Below are 18,751 nucleotides of genomic sequence, written 5' to 3'. Positions count from 1 at the left end.
CTCTGTTCTGTACACCTAATAAATCATTATTTATTGCTGTATTCCCTACAAAAGTCTCGAGTTCAATCCGTTATGAGGGAACCAATATCTCTTCCACACTCAACAGAGGATTCTCCCATTGGACTTGGAAGCCGTTCACAGAGCTGAAATTTCATTAGTTTTATGTGTCAACCAGTCTAATATCAAAACAAAAAACTTTCATCCCAAAAACAATAAAGTTTACCTCATTGACATAGTTCAAGATGCGATCTTGTGTCTGATTCTACCTCAGTTGATTTTGCATCCAAACAACAGCCATTTCACACGCAGAACACATAGCATCATGCAAACCAGATGATACACCATTTTTCTCATCTACTACACTCTCAATGCCCGCACTATGTGCAGACATCAAGCACAAAAAAAAAGAATCATGAATGGAAATCTAACATTCACAAAACTAATCATTAAGGACACATTAAAATCGGTGTGAGGGAAAGTGAAAGGGACAAACCTAACACCATGACGTCCATCAAAAGTGCATAGACCAACTTGGGACCAAATCTTCTTTGGTTGTGCCTAAGGTCATGTGGAATACCAGGTTCAGAAAAGACAAACAGGAGACACCTGAAACCTTTAAGAAGGTAAACTTAACTTAGTAAACTACCTCTGAAATTAGTAAATCCATAATTGTCTGCCCATATTGTTCGACCACAGCCTTGCATTCTTGGCTGACAATTCCAGCAGCACCAATAGCATGATTAATCATCGCAACCACCGTCTACAGACATACAAGAAATAAGCACAAAACACTATGAGCGAGAACAGTAGGTTACGAAAACCGAAAAACCACTCCCCTCCCATATCACTAATATGATAAAATAATTGAAGTTAATTTAAGACTTGGTTTGGTAGGGTGGAGCCAGCACATACAGTTGGACCTGCTAAGAGAGAAGTTCCAGAGTCTGCGATAGCTGAACATCCACCATTGCAGTAACCTAAGAATACAGAGGTGCAAGGCTAATTCATCACAGTTCATATTATTAGAAAATTCTGAATGAAAACCATCTTACAGACTAACAGAAAGCATATTCTTGATTCATTATATCTTTCTAATCACAGTAAATGAAACAACATGAAGCATTGCAGCATACATACCACTCTCTTCACCATCAATGAGAACATCACCCATGTCAAACTGTAAACAGAAAATTAAGTATTAAAGAAAGAACTATATTAATCAAACCATATCCTTTGTATCTTGACAACCAACCTGCCAATAGCCTTTCTTGGTCACTGGAACGTACGTGTGATTACCCTTGTAAGGATTAGGATCAACTCCACCAAAAACCAGTTCACCCCCTCTTCTTTCTCCGGATTACGGTTAAGCCAAAATGAGAACACGGGCTCCTTGACAAGACCTTGTTCAACCATGTTGTACCTGCACGGAATGCAAACTCACACAATGGCAAAGTATTCTAACTGATGAATGCATGTGTCACCAAAACACTTGTTGATTTGTATGTGCAGCTACTGGAAGTTAGGAGTCGGTTGAGGAGCGGTTGGCCAGCTCAAGGACTGATCGAGAATCTAACAGAGGCAGAAGCTTCACATATATAAGGGTGACTGGAATTCACAGCAGGATAGATTCATTCTTTTGCTTAGAACTTCGATAGGAACACACGAGTGTAGACAAAGATAGAGAAGAGAGTGCATATTCTTGAGTGATAGGAAGAGAGTTATCGCTTCAAGAGACGGACTCTCATATCTTGTACATTCAAGTATATTCTATCAATAAAATCTCGGTTGGTTTCTCCCGTGGACGTAGGTCGATTGACCGAACCACGTAATCTCTTGTGTTGTGTTGTGTGATGAACTATACTTCTTGATTGTATTATTGTGTGGCATATAAGGGACCACTGCCGCTATGTGGTTGAAACTGGAGAAGTTATACATGACAAAATCCCTAGCAAATCGCTTGTATATGAAATAAAGACTCTACTCTTTCAAGATCAGGGACGACAAGAATCTTGGAGATCAAATCGACGAGTTCACCAAGATTCTTGATGATCTCGAAAACCTTGAAGTTAAACTAGAAGATGAAGACAAGGCCCTGATCTTATTGAATGCCTTGCCAAAGAATTTTGAGAACTTCAAGGATACAATGCTGTATGGAAGAGAGTCATCAATCACACTGGAAGAAGTTCAAGCTGCCTTAAATGCCAAGGAACTTCAGAGGAAACTCTTCAATGAGGAGATTCAAGGTGAAGGACTCTCTGTCAGGGGAAGACCAGAAAGGCGTAATTACAAGCCTAATCCAAAGAACAGATCAAGATCTAAAAGTCAAACAAAATACAAGTGCTACCACTGCCATAAAGAAGGACATTTCAAGAGAAATTTCCCTGAAAGAAAGTATAGATCATATGATAAACCAAAGGGGGAAGGAGAGGCAGCAGTGGTGTTAAACAACTATCAAGAAGAAGAAGTACTTGCTGTCACAAATCAAGAGTCAGAGAATGAATGGATCCTGGACTCCGGTTGTTCATTTCATATGTGCCCCACAAAGTCATGGTTTGAACTTCTTAATGACTCAGAGGAGGGCATGGTCCTTTTGGGAAATAACAAGTCTTGCAAGGTAAAAGGGATCGGGTCCATAAGAGTGAGGATGTATAATGGGGTGGATAGAATTCTACAGCAAGTAAGGTTTGTGCCAGAACTTAAGAGAAACCTAATATCTTTAGGGACTCTTGAATCACAAGGATACTCTTTCAAATCTGATGCGGGAACTATTAATGTCTCAAAAGGACAACTAGTTGTAATGAAGGCAATCAAGAGAAACACATTTTACATTTTACAAGGAAATACAGTCATAGGATCTTTATCAGTTGTCCAAAGAAATTAAGATGTAACAGAATTGTCGCATATGAGGCTTGGTCACGTGGGTCTAAGAGTATTGAATGAATTATCCAAGCAAAATCTTCTCTGTGGGGATTCAATCCAAACTTTAGACTCATGTGAATATTGCAAACTTGGAAAATCAAAAAGGGTTCAGTTTGAGACTGGAAAGCACTCAACCAGTGGTCCTTTTGAGTATGCACACTCGGATCTCTGGGGCCAGCAAGAACTCCTACACATGGAGGAGGAAGGTACTTTATGAGCATAATAGATGACTACTCAAGAAGACTTTGGGTATATGTTTTGAAATCCAAAGGTGAATCTTATAAAAAATTCAAGGAGTGGCTGCAGTTGATGGAAACCAAGCTGAACAAAAGACTGAAAAATCTAAGGACAGATAATGGTCTTGAATACCTCTCAGATCAGTTCAACCAACTATGCAAGGCTAAGGGAATTACAAGGCATAGGACAGTCCCGGGGACACCACAACAAAACGGAACAGCCGAGAGGATGAACCGAACATTGCTTGAAAGAGTAAGATGCATGATTTTAAATGGAAAACTGCCAAAATCTTTTTGGGGGGAGGCAGTGGTAACAACAGCATACTTGATTAATAGATGCCCGTCCTCAGCATTGAGCTACAAAAATCCGATGGAACTTTGGAGTGGTTCTCCATCAGATTATTCGAACTTAAGAGTCTTTGGTTGCCTTGCTTATGCTCATATAAAGCAAGATAAACTTGAACCAAGGGCCTTAAGGTGTATCTTCATAGGATATCTTGATGGTATCAAAGGATACAAAGTATGGAATCTTGAAGCTACTGGACCAAGATGTTTTAACACTAGGGATATCACATTTGAAGAATCAAAAATGGGATATGGACTGATGTTGGACACCCATGATCGAAGTCATATTCAAGATACCAGCTCACAAATTGAGGTGAAGGATTCAGAAGAACCTCCAGATCACAATGAGGAGGGTATGACAAAAGCCACAAACGAAATTGAGGGGTCTGATAAGACAACACTCTGGAATGAGGATGCCAGTACTTACATGCTGACAAGAGACAGAGAAAGAAGGACTATAAGACCACCACAAAGGTATGCACAAGCTGATATGGTATCTTATGCACTAGTTACAGCTGAAAGCGAGGAACTTTCTAAACCTGCTAACTATCACGAGGTCGTAAGTGGTAAATTCAAGCATGAATGGTTAAGAGCAATGAACAAAGAAATTGACTCATTAATGAAAAATAATACTTGGGAGCTAGTATGTAAACCGTAGGGATATAAGATGGTGGGATGCAAATGGGTCTATAAGATTAAGAAAACCAACAGTGAAGAAAAAATGCCAAAGTTTAAGGCGAGATTAGTCGCCAAAGGCTTTCCTCAAGTCGAAGGTGTTGATTTTAATGAGATATTTTCACCAGTTGTTAAACACACGTCTATAAGGTTGATGTTGGCATTAGTAGCTCAGTTTGATCTTGAACTTGATCACCTTGATGTAAAAACAGCTTTTCTACATGGTGATCTTGAGGAAACCATATTTATGGAACAACCTCAGGGTTTCATTGAAGCAAGGAACATCAATAAAGTGTGCCTGCTAAGAAAATCTCTTTATGGACTAAAACAAAGACCTCGACAGTGGTATAAAAGATTTGATGATTTTATGATAAGAATAAACTTCATTAGAAGTTCCTTTGATAGCTGCGTCTACATGAAAATATTAAATGATACAGAAACTACCTTCTTATTGCTATACGTTGATGACATGCTGATTGCTAGCACCAACACCAAGGACCTCCAAGTCCTCAAGAAGCTTTTGAATTCAGAGTTTGACATGAAGGAGTTGGGGGAAGCCAAAAGAATTATGGGTATGGAGATATTAAGGAACAAAGGAGAGAAAGTCTTGTTTCTCAGTCAAGCTAGCTATTTCAGTAAGGTATTGGAAAGGTTTAGAATGCACAAATCCAAAAGTCTCTACACCAATAGGGCAACACTTCAAGCTATCAGGGAATCAATCTCCTGAAAATGAAGAAGAACATCGCATAATGAGAAGTGTACCTTATGCAAATGGTGTAGGGTGCATAATGTATGGAATGGTGTGCACTCGCCCAGATCTTTCACATGCTATAAGTCTAATATCGAGGTACATGGCTAATCCAGGGAAGATGCATTGGGAAGGACTGAAGTGGGTCATGAGATACTTAAAGGGAACTGTCGAACTGGGTCTGATGTTTCAAAAACAAGAACAATCAGACCAGCCACTGGAAGGTTTTGTGGACTCAGATTTTGCAGGGAACCTGGATACGAGGAAGTCATTAACAGGGTATATCTTCACTCTACTTGGAACTGCCATCAGTTGGAAAGCCTCTCTACAATCAGTGGTTGCTTTGTCAACTACAGAAGCGGAATATATAGCTCTTACAGAAGCTATTAAGGAAGCAATATGGCTCAAAGGTATAGTGGCAGAGTTTGGTATAAAGCAAGAACAGGTAGTGGTGAATTGTGACAGTCAAAGTGCCATACATCTTACAAAACATCAAGTGTTTCATGAAAAGTGTAAGCACATTGATGTCAAGTTACATTTTGTGAGAGATATAATATCAAAGGGGGATGTTGAAATTCAGAAGATATCTACAGATGATAATCCTGCAGATATGATAACCAAAGCCTTGCCACTAACCAATTTTAGGCAATGCCTTGACTTGGTAAACTTAACAGAAAGAAGATAATCTCTCCTTCAGGAGATTAAGGAGGAACAACCGGGAAAGTTTATGTTTTGATGACAAGGTGAAGATTGATGAATGCATGTGTCACCAAAACACTTGTTGATGTGTATGTGCAGCTACTGGAAGTTAGGAGACGGTTGAGGAGCGGTTGGCCAGCTCAAGGACTGATCGAGAATCTAACAGAGGCAGAAGCTTCACATATATAAGGGTGACTGGAATTCACAGCAGGATAGATTCATTCTTTTGCTTAGAACTTCGATAGGAACACACGAGTGTAGACAAAGATAGAGAAGAGAGTGTATATTCTTGAGTGATAGGAAGAGAGTTATCGCTTCAAGAGACGGACTCTCATATCTTGTACATTCAAGTGCTATCAATAAAATCTCGGTTGGTTTCTCCCGTGGACGTAGGTCGATTGACCGAACCACGTAATCTCTGGTGTTGTGTTGTGTGATGAACTATACTTCTTGATTGTATTATCGTGTGGCATATAAGGGTCGTGATCATCTTTTGAAGTCTTAACACTAACAAACAAAAAAGAAATATGACCATCTCAGTAACCATCTGTGTTCCAAGCCACGCGAAGAAAACTAATGTTTGGATAATGAGAAAAAAATATCAACATCTTTTTTCTCAAAATAACACGCCAAAACACACTACAGAAAAAAGGGCCAAACACTAACCATACTGGGGTGGCATTTCCCACTGAGATCTCTTCGAAACCAAGTCTCAGTAGCCGTCGCTAAAGGATATGTGATATAATCGATATAATGAGCTCGTATATGTGATATAATCGATATAAATCCGCGACGGTGTTTTGAAAAGCTGTCGCTAATAGTGACGGTTTTTTAAAAACCGTCGCGGATTAAATCGGCGACGGTTAAAAACCGTCGCTAAATGTTCAGTATAGTTTAGTTTCCTTTGTTAATATGCGTGATTCATCTTATTACTTCAGCATGAACTTATTTTTCTTATTTTTTACTTCATCAACATTGATATGCCGAAGTAAAATATAATAAAAAAATATAGTGAAGTCCGTGTTTTTAAACATTCGAAGTAAAATATATTATTTTACTTCGCTTGTGTTATTACTGAAGTTATTGGTAATGTATTACTTCGTAATTTATTATTGTCGAAGTAAAGCCTGCCGAAGTAAAATCCGATTTTTCTACTAGTGAGAAGGATGGACCAAGAAGTCAGTGGGTGCCACAAGCCATTGAGTTGGTTGCATCGGTTATATTCTGTTATCCTTGAGGTGAGCAAAAGAAACGCTTGAAGGAGTCATTGGCTAAGCCGTGTCTCTGGACAAGGGATCATGACCTCTATATGTATATATTCTCAGATCTTCACATTGCGAAATACAAGAGAGATTCAATTGAAAAAGATAGAAAGGTTACCAAGGTCTAGTGAGGTATCATCTCGAGAGGACAATAGATCAAAGAGAAGTAGTCTTGATTGTAAACTCTTGAGTATTATGTTTTGCTCATGTCTTTCTAATTCCAAAATACTTTCTAGTGATTGAATACAAGAGCTGGTCAGCTTTCTCCTGTGGATGTAGGTCGTTTTAGGACCGAACCACGTAATTCATTTTTCGTTTAATATACTTTCGTGTTTGTGTTGCGCGATATTGGGTTGACTAGTATAACAGTAAGCTCATACCATAACTGTAATCGTCATCTGTGATTTGGATCATTTAGCCAACATCAATATTTTATATAAATGAATAATTGTCTTTCTATAGAAATTCACCATAGTTCATGGCATAATCGCGGAATAGGATTACAACGAATAACTAATATTATGAAAATAGAATTATGCAGGTGCTTGATCTTAATATTCTGAACTGCATTATCAGCTCAAAACGTCTCTTGCTCATCATCGTTCATTTGTTCCTCAGTCTTATCTGGGAGGCAAGTAAGAGAGGTGAGTGTTTTAAGAAACACTCAACAAGTGAGGGCCGATCATTTACACAAATAACAAAGTATACATATAAACATAAGTTCATAAATTATTCCATATATACATATGTACATAATTTCATAAGTGAATTTTAAATACTCATAGAAACATAATTTCATAATTGACTTTCCAATATTCGTAGAAACAAAACTTTTGCAGTGACTTGTTGCGGGACATGTCAAGACAGGGGTCAAGACATAAAACAGACATATTTTAAAACATAGATAAAAAACATATCATATCGTATATAAAGCACTGAAATTCATATTTTCGTTGATGGTTTATTGATATGTCCCTATATGTTCATTCTCTAAAAGATGATGCCATATAATGGTTTTATCATACTGTGTAGGGGCATTATAACAATTTTATTCTCATTGTGTGAGGGTCATATCACAATTTATCGAATTCATAAAATTCTTTCCATTTCGAAATCGAATCTTAAATGTGCTTTTCAGAATTGAATAATAATAATCGAATCATTCGTTATGAACTAAGTATAGACATATAAAAAAACACAAAGCATTATGTGTACGATCGAATTTTAAAATATAATCTTGCTCGTTTTAAAGAATATATATAAGCCCGATTACCTTTATTTTTAAAAAACAATAGTAGGAAACAACCATTGGAGTGTTTCTTGAACAAAGAATCCGGTTGCTACTCGAGATGGCTCGAGAATATTGAATTTTATGGAATTTCACATGCTTGAAAATCAGTCATATTTCAAAAGCATCTGCAACATATTGAACCGTTGGATCGAGACGAAAGTTGGTCAAGACGTTTATAAAATAGTTTCTAAATTATGAATGTTTAAGATTAGATTTAGAGTTCATATACATGTATATATATGTATGTATGTATGTATGTATGTATGTATGTTTATGGGCAATGAACAGAAGTTACTCTCTTCTCGCATAAAATCTGCATAGTATCCAAGATCAAATTATAATGTCATTTGTAGTGATGAACATATGTTCTGATATGTGGCATTTTTGGTGTTCTTTTCTTCAAGTATAGATGGGGTATTTATAGGAGAACCATGGGCAGCTGAACAACCCCTTCTCACTCAGTTTTTTGGCATCCTATTCACCTTAAATTGGTTTATATAAGTTGGTCAAACATTGGGGATTCAAAGGGACTTTTATCATATCCAAAGGGTTGATTCCTACACTATAAATGTGTCATGCGCAAGCTGAGTTTGCAACTGCATTTTCAATTTATAGGGCAGCAATTTATAGAGTTTTCTTGAGCTAAAATATTGAGTCTATGAGCTATAAACTTCATGTTAATGTGTTGGCACAAATTAGAGCTTCATGATTCGTAAGGTTTTTGACCTACTCGAGCTTCTTGAGCTGAAATATTAAGTTTAAGATTGAGCTTATAGTTTTCTATTACAAGAGCTAAGAATTTCAATTTTCATTTATTAAATGACTTGTTTCGAAAATTACGAGTCGTCACATCCCACCCTCCTTATTGGAAATTTCGTTTTTGAAACTTGAATTCACTGAAACTTTAAAGAGATAAGGATACTTCACAGCCTTATTGAATCGGATCACTCTTTTCATGGGTGAGACTTTCACATAATATTTCTCACCAACTTTGAACTCTACAATCTCGTTTTCAAATCATGCCAGCTTTTCTGCCTATCTTAGGCCGTTTATAGTTTCTCTTTGACAATAGCTACCTTGTTCGTCGTTGCTTGGACAAGGTCCAGTCCGTGATGATTTTTCCCCTACTTCATCCCAATATAATATGATCGACTATTCTGTCCACACAGAGCTTCATACAACTCAATCCCAATGTTGCTATGGCAATCATTGCTGTATTCAAACTTTATCAAAGATAGATGTTCACTTTAGTATCTACTTAAATCCAGGGCATAAGCCCTCTGCATATCCTTAAGGGTATGTATTTTTCTTTCAGTTTGGTCATCAACTTGAAGATGATAAGATGGAATAAGAGTAATTTTAGTCCCCAAAACTTCTTGAAAACTTTTCCAAGATCGAGATACAAATCATGGATCTCTATCAGACAAAATACTAGCTAGAACACCATGTATTCTTATAATAATAAACATGTACAAAACAACCAATTTGTCCATACAATAGTTCATTCTGATGGGTAAGAAATGTGCATATTTTGTTAGTTTATTTACGATTACCCTTATTTCATCATAACTTTGCCTTGATTTTGGTAATCCTAAATCTATGGAAATATGTTATCCTTTCCATGTCAGTATTGCTAATGGTTGCAGAATTCATCCAGGTCATTGGTTTTCAGTCTTGTCATGTTGACATACTTGCCACTTAGAGACGAATTAATGCCACTTCATTCTAAATTTTATACCACTAGAAATTCTCCTTCAAATCATTATGCATCTTTGTGTTTAAGCAATGGATGGGAAATTTGGATTTATGTTCTTCGGACATCGCTTAATGTTGAAGATTATCGATGTCTGGTACACACAATCGTACTTTCATCCAGAGATCTCCGTCATAATTGTCCTTATGAAGATCGGGGGTTTTCCCTTCCTTGACTTACTTTTATAAGTTCAATCCATCGTCTTGTCCTCATGTTTAGTAGCTCTTTATGTATGAACAGGTACTTGAGAGTTTGATGGTTTGTCTATCTTTCATAAGTTCAGTCCATCGTCTTTGCCTCATATTTCCGATAATAGCCCGCTAATCCTAATAAGCTTCAAATTTCAGTCACGAAGCAAACTAGTGTCGGTCCCATTAATTTTCTTGATTTTGAGTTCTAGGTCTCTTATAGTCTTGGTTTGAGTCGACATTTCCGATTTCTTGAGTGAACACACTTGTTTTTCCTGCTTGACAATGTTATTCAAAATTTTTCTATCGGAATTACAAACAGTATCTAAGGTATAGTTCGTATTTCCTTACCCTAACACATACCATCTATAAAATTTTCAGTGTTAAATATCCAATTTATATAATCTCAACTCAAGTCCTGATCTTTTATCATTTTTTTTATTTCCTCGAATGATCATCTAATCAACACTACGAATTCTTTTACTCTAAACGAAATTTTTATATGTTGATCAAAATATTTTAAAATCGTTTAAGACTCAGACCGAAGTATTATTTTTTCAAACTGTATTTATTTTACTCCCTTAACAATAAATATATTGTTTTTTTAAAAAAATAAATATCTATGAAATTATAATTTTCCTAATATGCCCGCATATTTTCATTCAATCCGAAAATATTATTCTTAACAGGGGATTAACTTTCAATCAGATTAAATTCCAAAAGGAAAATCTTACATGAATTTGATACCAATTAACATATTTTTTACCTAAAAAAATTATTTATAACTTTAATCTCCCAATTTATTTATCATTTTAAATCTTAACACTACTCCTCATTAATGCACCCGGCGTGATGGTAGACTGGGTCCATCCAAAATATGTCCCCGTGAATTTGACATTAACTTCAGAGGCTAATAGAATCTCTCTCTCCCCTTGAAATCTTATCCAAACTAGAATGAACTCAAATAGATAAATCAATATTGATTACTATCTCAAAACTTAATAATAATATAAAATCATAGAGTTCAACTCAATATCAATCTATAATCATTTGACTTAAATTCCAAAAATTATAACTTAGTCTTGATAAGATAAAATTCTATTCAATCATGAAAAATTCCAATCCCAACTTATTATTTCTTAAGCTAAATCATACTTTCCTACCAAGACCAAGAACATTGCATGTAAACACAAACGAGTTTCATTAATTGTTTTTCTCCTTGAATTGTTCTTTTCTAAAATAACTCTTCGTACCAAAAGAAAAGTTAAAACTTATTATGTTATACTTTCTCGATACCCAACGATATTTCATAACTTAACTTATTTACATAAGGTGCCTACTTTTTATACCAAAATATTATAAATATCTCAATGTGAATGTATTGTTCAGGGGTGTCAAAATCAGACACGACCCACCAACCCGATACGGTTCAAGCCGAAAAAAATAAGGTTTGGGTTTGGGGATTTCGGGTTCAGGTACTGGACTCGATAGCTGACCCGAAAAAAATGATCGGGTTAGGTTGGGTTTGGGTCAACCCCGGTCAAAATTTACTTTTTTTAAAAAATATATATAATTAATAAATATTACCTACATTTTTTATATATTTTATGTCTGAAAAAATATTTATTTTATATTTATATTATTAATTTTCATAATTTAATATTTATTTTGAATATTTTTTTATTTTTTAAATAATTATTTATTTGATTTAGTAAATATACTTTATTTTAAAAAATATGAGACTTTCAAATTTAAATCATATATATGAGGGAGATTTTATTATTATGTGTTTAAATTAAAATATTATTATTAATTTTTTTTTGAATTTTATTTAATTTTCTTTAAAAAAATTCAAAATCGGGTTGATCGGGTTGATTTGGGTTAATTCAAGTTCGGGTTGAGAGTTTTCGAGTTGTCTCAGGTTCGGGTTGAGCAATTTTTGAATAGTACTATTGCTCAACCCGACCCAACCCACCCAGATTGACACCCCTAGTATTGTTTCTCAAATTCATTTTATACAAAATATTCCAAGATCCTGCATATCTAAGATTAGCTCTTAGAATTCTTACAAACTCAAATTTAGTGTTCACATATTTAATTATAGACAAAAAATCGATTTCTATATTGAAATATCCAAAAAATTATTATGTAATTTAATATCAGATATTCACATATTAGTTTTTTCATAACTAAATTATTATTCCTGAATTAAATATTTCATATTAAGTCAAGTTCTTAAGTCAACTTATATGTGATAGATACATTCCCGATAATACAAGTTGCCATTAATTGCTTCCATTATTAAATAATACAACTCCATAAAATTCGACTATTAATGCAAATGCATTGAACAAGATTTATTTTGAGAAATTTTACAAAAATGGAAAATGAAGAAATCTGCATTTAGATTGAAAATATAAACTATGAGATTTTCGGAACAATTGACGAAATCGAATTTGGATAATTCTATGCTTAGAAATAGGCCATTATAATCGTTCCAAAATGGCAAAAAAGGGATTTCAGGGGTTTAAACTATGGAATTTGGCTAAAAATGGTTATGTCATATAAAAGCGATTAGTATTCCTAGTTGGGTCATTTCGGATAGGAATGCTTGGGTCCTTTGTAAAAATTTGAAATTCCGTCAAATTTCGCATCATAGGATCCCCAGCCAGATTATGAACTTGACGGCTCTGACACCACTTAATTGTCACACCACGAGACTGAAGTGTATGAAATCTGCATTGTTAAAAAACAATAAGCCTATTAGCATATCAAATAGGCAAAAACAGTCTTTTACACAAAAGAATAATTGTCTTTACATTGCCAACACAAATTCACCAGAGTTCATGACATAATTACGGAAGCTGATTACAACGAAAATATGATATTATGAAAATAGAATTAAGCAAATGCTTGGTCTTCAGATTCTAAACTTTATCATCATCCTCGAAAACATTTATTTCTCATCATCGTTTATTTGTTCCTCAGTCTTATTTGGAAGAGAAATAAGGGGTGAGTGTTTGAGAAAACACCCAGCAAGTGTAAAACATCAACTCGTTTTAAAATGCAGAATATTTTTTATATATATGTTGCGACTCTGATTGTTGCACTCCCAAGAGCAGGTTGTCCACAAGTATTATAATTCGGTGAGTCCGAATATCGTATCCACAAGGAAGCTAAGGTAATTACAAGTCCACTACAATGTCTTTTTGTTTTTGTTTTTTATTTCTTTTAATGGTTTGAATCTTTAATTGGTAAGTTTTAATTGTTCAAATTTTAATTTAAGTAGTTGGAGATTAAAGGATCCAATCTTGGTATTTTAATAAAGTTAACATTAATGGACAATATTGAAATCCACTTAATAAAATGGTTCCAATATATTAAATAATCATATTTATATTATGTTATATATTATTATCTTATAAGTATATAATATATACCAAAACTTAGGTGGGGACCCGGGCTCTAACTCATTTCTCTGGGATTAAATGGATCTTTACTATGAAAAGTGGGTCAAATTTTTGCTTTTAACATTACATCAAATGTTAATAAAACTAAGCACAATAGATACTTCTACTTTATTTCATCAAATGTACATACAAGTCTTGTTATTATACATTCGTACAAACTAGTGTTTAAACAAACCACTATCTACAAGTAATACAAAGCTAGTAAAACCACTAGTCCTCTGCTGAGCCCGATGTCACCACGCTATCCCGATCTCATCTCTGTCTCGACCCAGATCCTGTCCCACCTGTTGTTATGCACACATACAGACATAACAACAGCCGAAAACTCCGGTGAGAACAAATCACAGTATAAACATGTATATAATCAATTCAAAACATGAAACATGCTATTATGAATGACAATCATATAAATATGCAATGCGAATCAAACCATGTCTGGACTCGACTCGACTAAAACTCTAGGGATCCCGGTGTAAATAAGACGATCTATCACCTACCCTCCCAATCGGGGTGACGGTACGTCTTATTCCTAGACTTCGGCCTGATCTGTATCCACATCTACAATAGGAGAATGATCTTCCCCTAATCTGTGATATCACCGAACATCTAGAAGTTTGACTGTTTCTGTCAAGACTCCCTATCTTAAATGCAATGCATAACAATCTGTAAACAATGCCTAAGTATCTCAAAAGATTTGAATACAATTCTATAAAAAAATCACAATCATATTACGATATAAACAACAAATATAGTATGTGATTTTGGTTGGGAAACTCAAATGAGATCTCATTTGAGTTGTATCTCCCCAATAAAACATGCATTATACCTTCTTGTCGCTAAACCTTTATCAATGTCGAGGTCTCGATGTCGAAGTGAGGTGTGCCGAATCTGAAATGGCAATGTAGAGATGCATTCTATCAATATACAACTCCAAGCAACTCATATACAATCCATATTCAATCTTGGTAACAATTGACGGCATAACGACGTAGATTTTCGATACCGATCAATCTAATCTCAACATATATCCACACGGTATACACCTCAATTTATAACCAACATAATCTATCTCATAACATCTCAAAATTTACAAAATCTCAACTACAACTATTCTGAAAAATCGTAACAATCGTATACGATATCCGTTCTTCGATTCGTTTACAATTCTACGATTCTCATAACCATAGGAACACATATCTCAAATAAAATCACCATTCCTCCCACATGTATATTTCAAAACATGATGAAATTAAACCATACTCACATCCTCTTGTAGCCCTTGAAGCAAGGAACAAGAATCTCTATTCGGTATAAAAATCGGATGGCTCAATCTTAAGAAATATTACCCCAAAGCCTTGAAGAAATTTGAGGAATTGCTAGTGCTGCTCTCGGTTCTCAGCTACTGAAGGAGAAAGAATGATTCAGCATACTTATATATATATATATATATATATATATATATATATATATATATATATATATATATATATATATATATATATATACTTGCCATGTTTCATCATAAGAACAAAGGTGGCTTTCTCGCATGCAGCACCGCGGGTGCGCTATGCTCTCGGCAACCCTATCATTTTTACAAAATAGCGACCGCGGGTGCGGCCCCTGCAAGACCGCGGGTGCGGTCTTGTCACTGCGGGTGCGATCTTTCTGCACCGCGGGTGCGGTGTGGCTTCGACTTTTCTTGCTAAAATCTATTATTGCATGACCGCGGGTGCACTCCTGTTTTGGGCGCGGGTGCGGTCTTGCAAACTCTTAATTTTCATGTCTTTCTCCTCTCCTCGCACGTCATGCATTCCCATATCTTCCGAGTATCATTTTAATGAAAACTGATAATCTCGAGCCTTACATTTCTCCCCCTTTAAGAAATGATTCCGTTCTCGAAATCGCAGGCAATTTTCAAATATACATGATAAGTAATATAATCAATACTGAAAATTTACTTACATCATGTAAATAATTCGGGATGTTTCTGTCGCATATCTGCTTCTGTCTCCCAAGTCGCTTCTTCGATGCCATGACGACTCCATTGGACTTTTACTAACGGGATAGTTTTCGTCCTGAGCTTCTTTTCTTTCCGATCAAGAATTTGTATCGGTTGTTCAACATAGCTTAAGGTCTGATCAATCTTAGCTTCGTCAGGCTGAATGACATGAGAAATATCTGGCATATACTTACGCAACACTGACACATGAAAAACGTCATGTATCCCGGATAACGAAGGAGGAAGAGCAAGTCGATAGGCTCGGTCGCCAATCTTCTCTAAGATCTCGTAAGGACCGACGTATCTAGGAGACAGCTTCCCACGCTTACCAAATCTGACAACGCCTCTGAATGGGGAAATCTTTAGAAATACTCGGTCTCCTTGCTCGAATACCAACGGTATACGTCTGACATTGGCGTATTTGGCTTGCCTATCTTGTGCCGTCTTCATTCTCTTCTGAATGAGTTTCACCTTCTCAGTCATGTCACGAATCATATCTGGCCCAAGTTCTGGTACCTCTGAGACGTCATCCCAGTACAGCGGAGATCTGCACTTCTTGCCATATAAAGCTTCAAACGGTTCCATCTCAATGCTCGTCTGATAGCTATTATTGTAAGATAATTCACAAAGAGGTAGGGAATCTGCCAACTAGTGCCAAAATCTAGCACTACGGCTCTCAACATATCCTCTAAAGTCTGGATAGTCCGCTCTGACTGTCCGTCTGTCTGAGGATGATAAGCAGTACTCAGGTGTAATGTCGTACCTAAGGCCTGCTGTAAACTGTGCCAGAAGTGTGAAGTGAATCGTGGATCACGATCTGATACAATAGACTTCGGAACACCATGTAATCTGACTACCTCTCGGACATATATCTCCGCCATCTGATCATGTCGATACGTCATTCTGTACGGGATGAAACAAGCTGATTTGGTTAGTCTGTTAATAATGACCCAAATCGCATCACAGCCTCTAGATGATCGAGGTAACTTCGTCACGAAATCCATGGAAATGTGATCCCATTTCCGTTCTGGAATGGCTAAACTTTGAAGTAACCCTCCGGGCTTCTTCCTCTCGGCTTTCACCTGTTGGCAATTCAAACACTTTGACACAAATTTGGCGATATCTGACTTCATCTGCTTCCACCAGAACTGTGTCTTCAAGTCATTGTACATCTTTCGGCCACCAGGATGAATGCTAAACCGACTACAATGTGCTTCTGATATAATCTGATGTCTCAAATCTGAAACATCTGGCACTACCAGACGGTTATTCACATACAGCGCATGATCACGTACTTGGTATTCTGACAAATGCCCTGATCTAACCATCTGAATCGATTTCTGCACATTCTGATCCATTCTTTGTGTTTCTTTAATCCTCCAAATCAAATCAGGTTCAACATGAATGGAATCAAGTCGTAGTGGCCTACTATCTGTATCAAATTCTAATCCAGACAAACAGCAATTTTCAACTAGCTTTGTAACACCTATCGTCGATAAGGATAGGGAACAAACCTTCCGACTCAAGGAGTCTGCTGCTGCATTTGACTTCCCTGGATAGTATTTGATCTCGCAATCAAAGTCTTTCAGAAGATCAAGCCATCTACGCTGCCTCATGTTCAGTTCTGATTGAGAAAATAGATACTTCAGGCTTTTGTGATCGGAGTAAATCTCAAATTTCTCACCGTAGAGATAGTGACGCCAGATCTTTAATGCAAATACGATAGCCGCCAACTCAAGATCATGAATGGGGTATCGAACTTCATGTGGCTTCAGTTGTCTCGAGGCGTATGCGACCACATGACCTCGCTGCATAAGAACACATCCCAAACCTCTGTGAGAGGCATCACAATATACAACGAAATCACCCGTACTTGAAGGTATCGTCAGTACTGGAGCACTAGTTAGCTTCTTCTTCAATTCCACAAAGCTAGACTCACAATCCTCAGACCATATAAATGGCGCATTCTTTTGTGTCAACTGGGTGATTGGTTTTGCAATACTGGAGAAATCTTTGATAAATCTTCTATAGTATCCTGCTAAACCCATGAAACTGCGTATCTCTGGCACAGAAGTTGGTCTCGGCCAGCTGATCACAGCTTCCACTTTACTTGGATCTACAGCAATACCATCTCCAGATATGATATGTCCCAAAAAGACAACTCGATTCAACCAAAATTCACACTTTGACAATTTAGCATACAATCTCTCATTCCTCAAGGTCTGCAACACAATTCTGAGATGCTTTGCATGCTCATTTCTGTTCTTTGAATACACCAAAATGTCATCAATAAAGACAATCACAAAATCATCTAAATACCTCTGAAAGATTCGGTTCATCAAGCTCATAAATACCGCTGGAGCATTTGTTAAACCAAAAGGCATGACAATAAATTCGTAATGTCCATACCTGGTTCGAAATGCTGTCTTCGGTATGTCTACATCTCGAATTCTGAGCTGATGATATCCGGATCGCAAATCGATCTTGGAATAAACAGAGGATCCTTGTAATTGATCAAATAAATCGTCGATGCGTGGCAATGGATATTTATTCTTCACTGTCGCTTTGTTCAATTGTCGATAATCTATACACAATCGCATCGATCCATCTTTCTTTCGCACAAAAAGCACTGGTGCGCCCCAAGGAGATACACTAGGTCAGATATATCCCTTGGCTAGAAGATCTTCTAATTGTGCTTTCAGTTCTTTCAGTTCAGCTGGCGCCATCCTATATGGAGCTCGGGATATAGGAACAGTACCTGGCATAAGATCTATGCTAAAATCTACCTCTCGAGCTGGAGGTAACCCTGGGATTTCATCTGGGAACACATCCGTAAATTCTCGTACTACTGGCAAATCAGCCAATGCCGGGCTCGATTTTTGTTCGTCTACAGCATACACAAGGAACCCATCTGCTCCTCTCTGCAACAATCTATTCATAGTCAAAGCCGAAATCAAGGGAATCCGAGATCTGGAACCCTTACCGTAGAATTTCCACTCTTCTGCCATTTCTGGTCTGAATCTGACAATCTTGTGGAAACAATCCACGGTGGCTCTATACTTTGTTAGCATGTCAATCCCAACAATGCAATCAAAATCATCTAACCCAAGTACTATGCAATCTAGATCAATTTCATGACCCTCAAATTGTAAGATGCAATGTCTAA

At 36.5% G+C, this 18,751-nt stretch overlaps 1 pseudogene; it reads right to left on the bottom strand.

Moving 5' to 3' along the window:
• Positions 1-62: 62 nt before the first annotated feature.
• LOC140817995 (aspartic proteinase-like) overlaps positions 63-18,751 on the bottom strand; it is a 34,178-nt pseudogene continuing 15,489 nt past the window's right edge.

This window comes from Primulina eburnea, chromosome 17 (assembly GCF_022965805.1).
Source record: "Primulina eburnea isolate SZY01 chromosome 17, ASM2296580v1, whole genome shotgun sequence".
Taxonomy (NCBI): Eukaryota; Viridiplantae; Streptophyta; class Magnoliopsida; order Lamiales; family Gesneriaceae; genus Primulina; species Primulina eburnea.
This window is presented reverse-complemented; position numbering and strand designations above follow the sequence as displayed.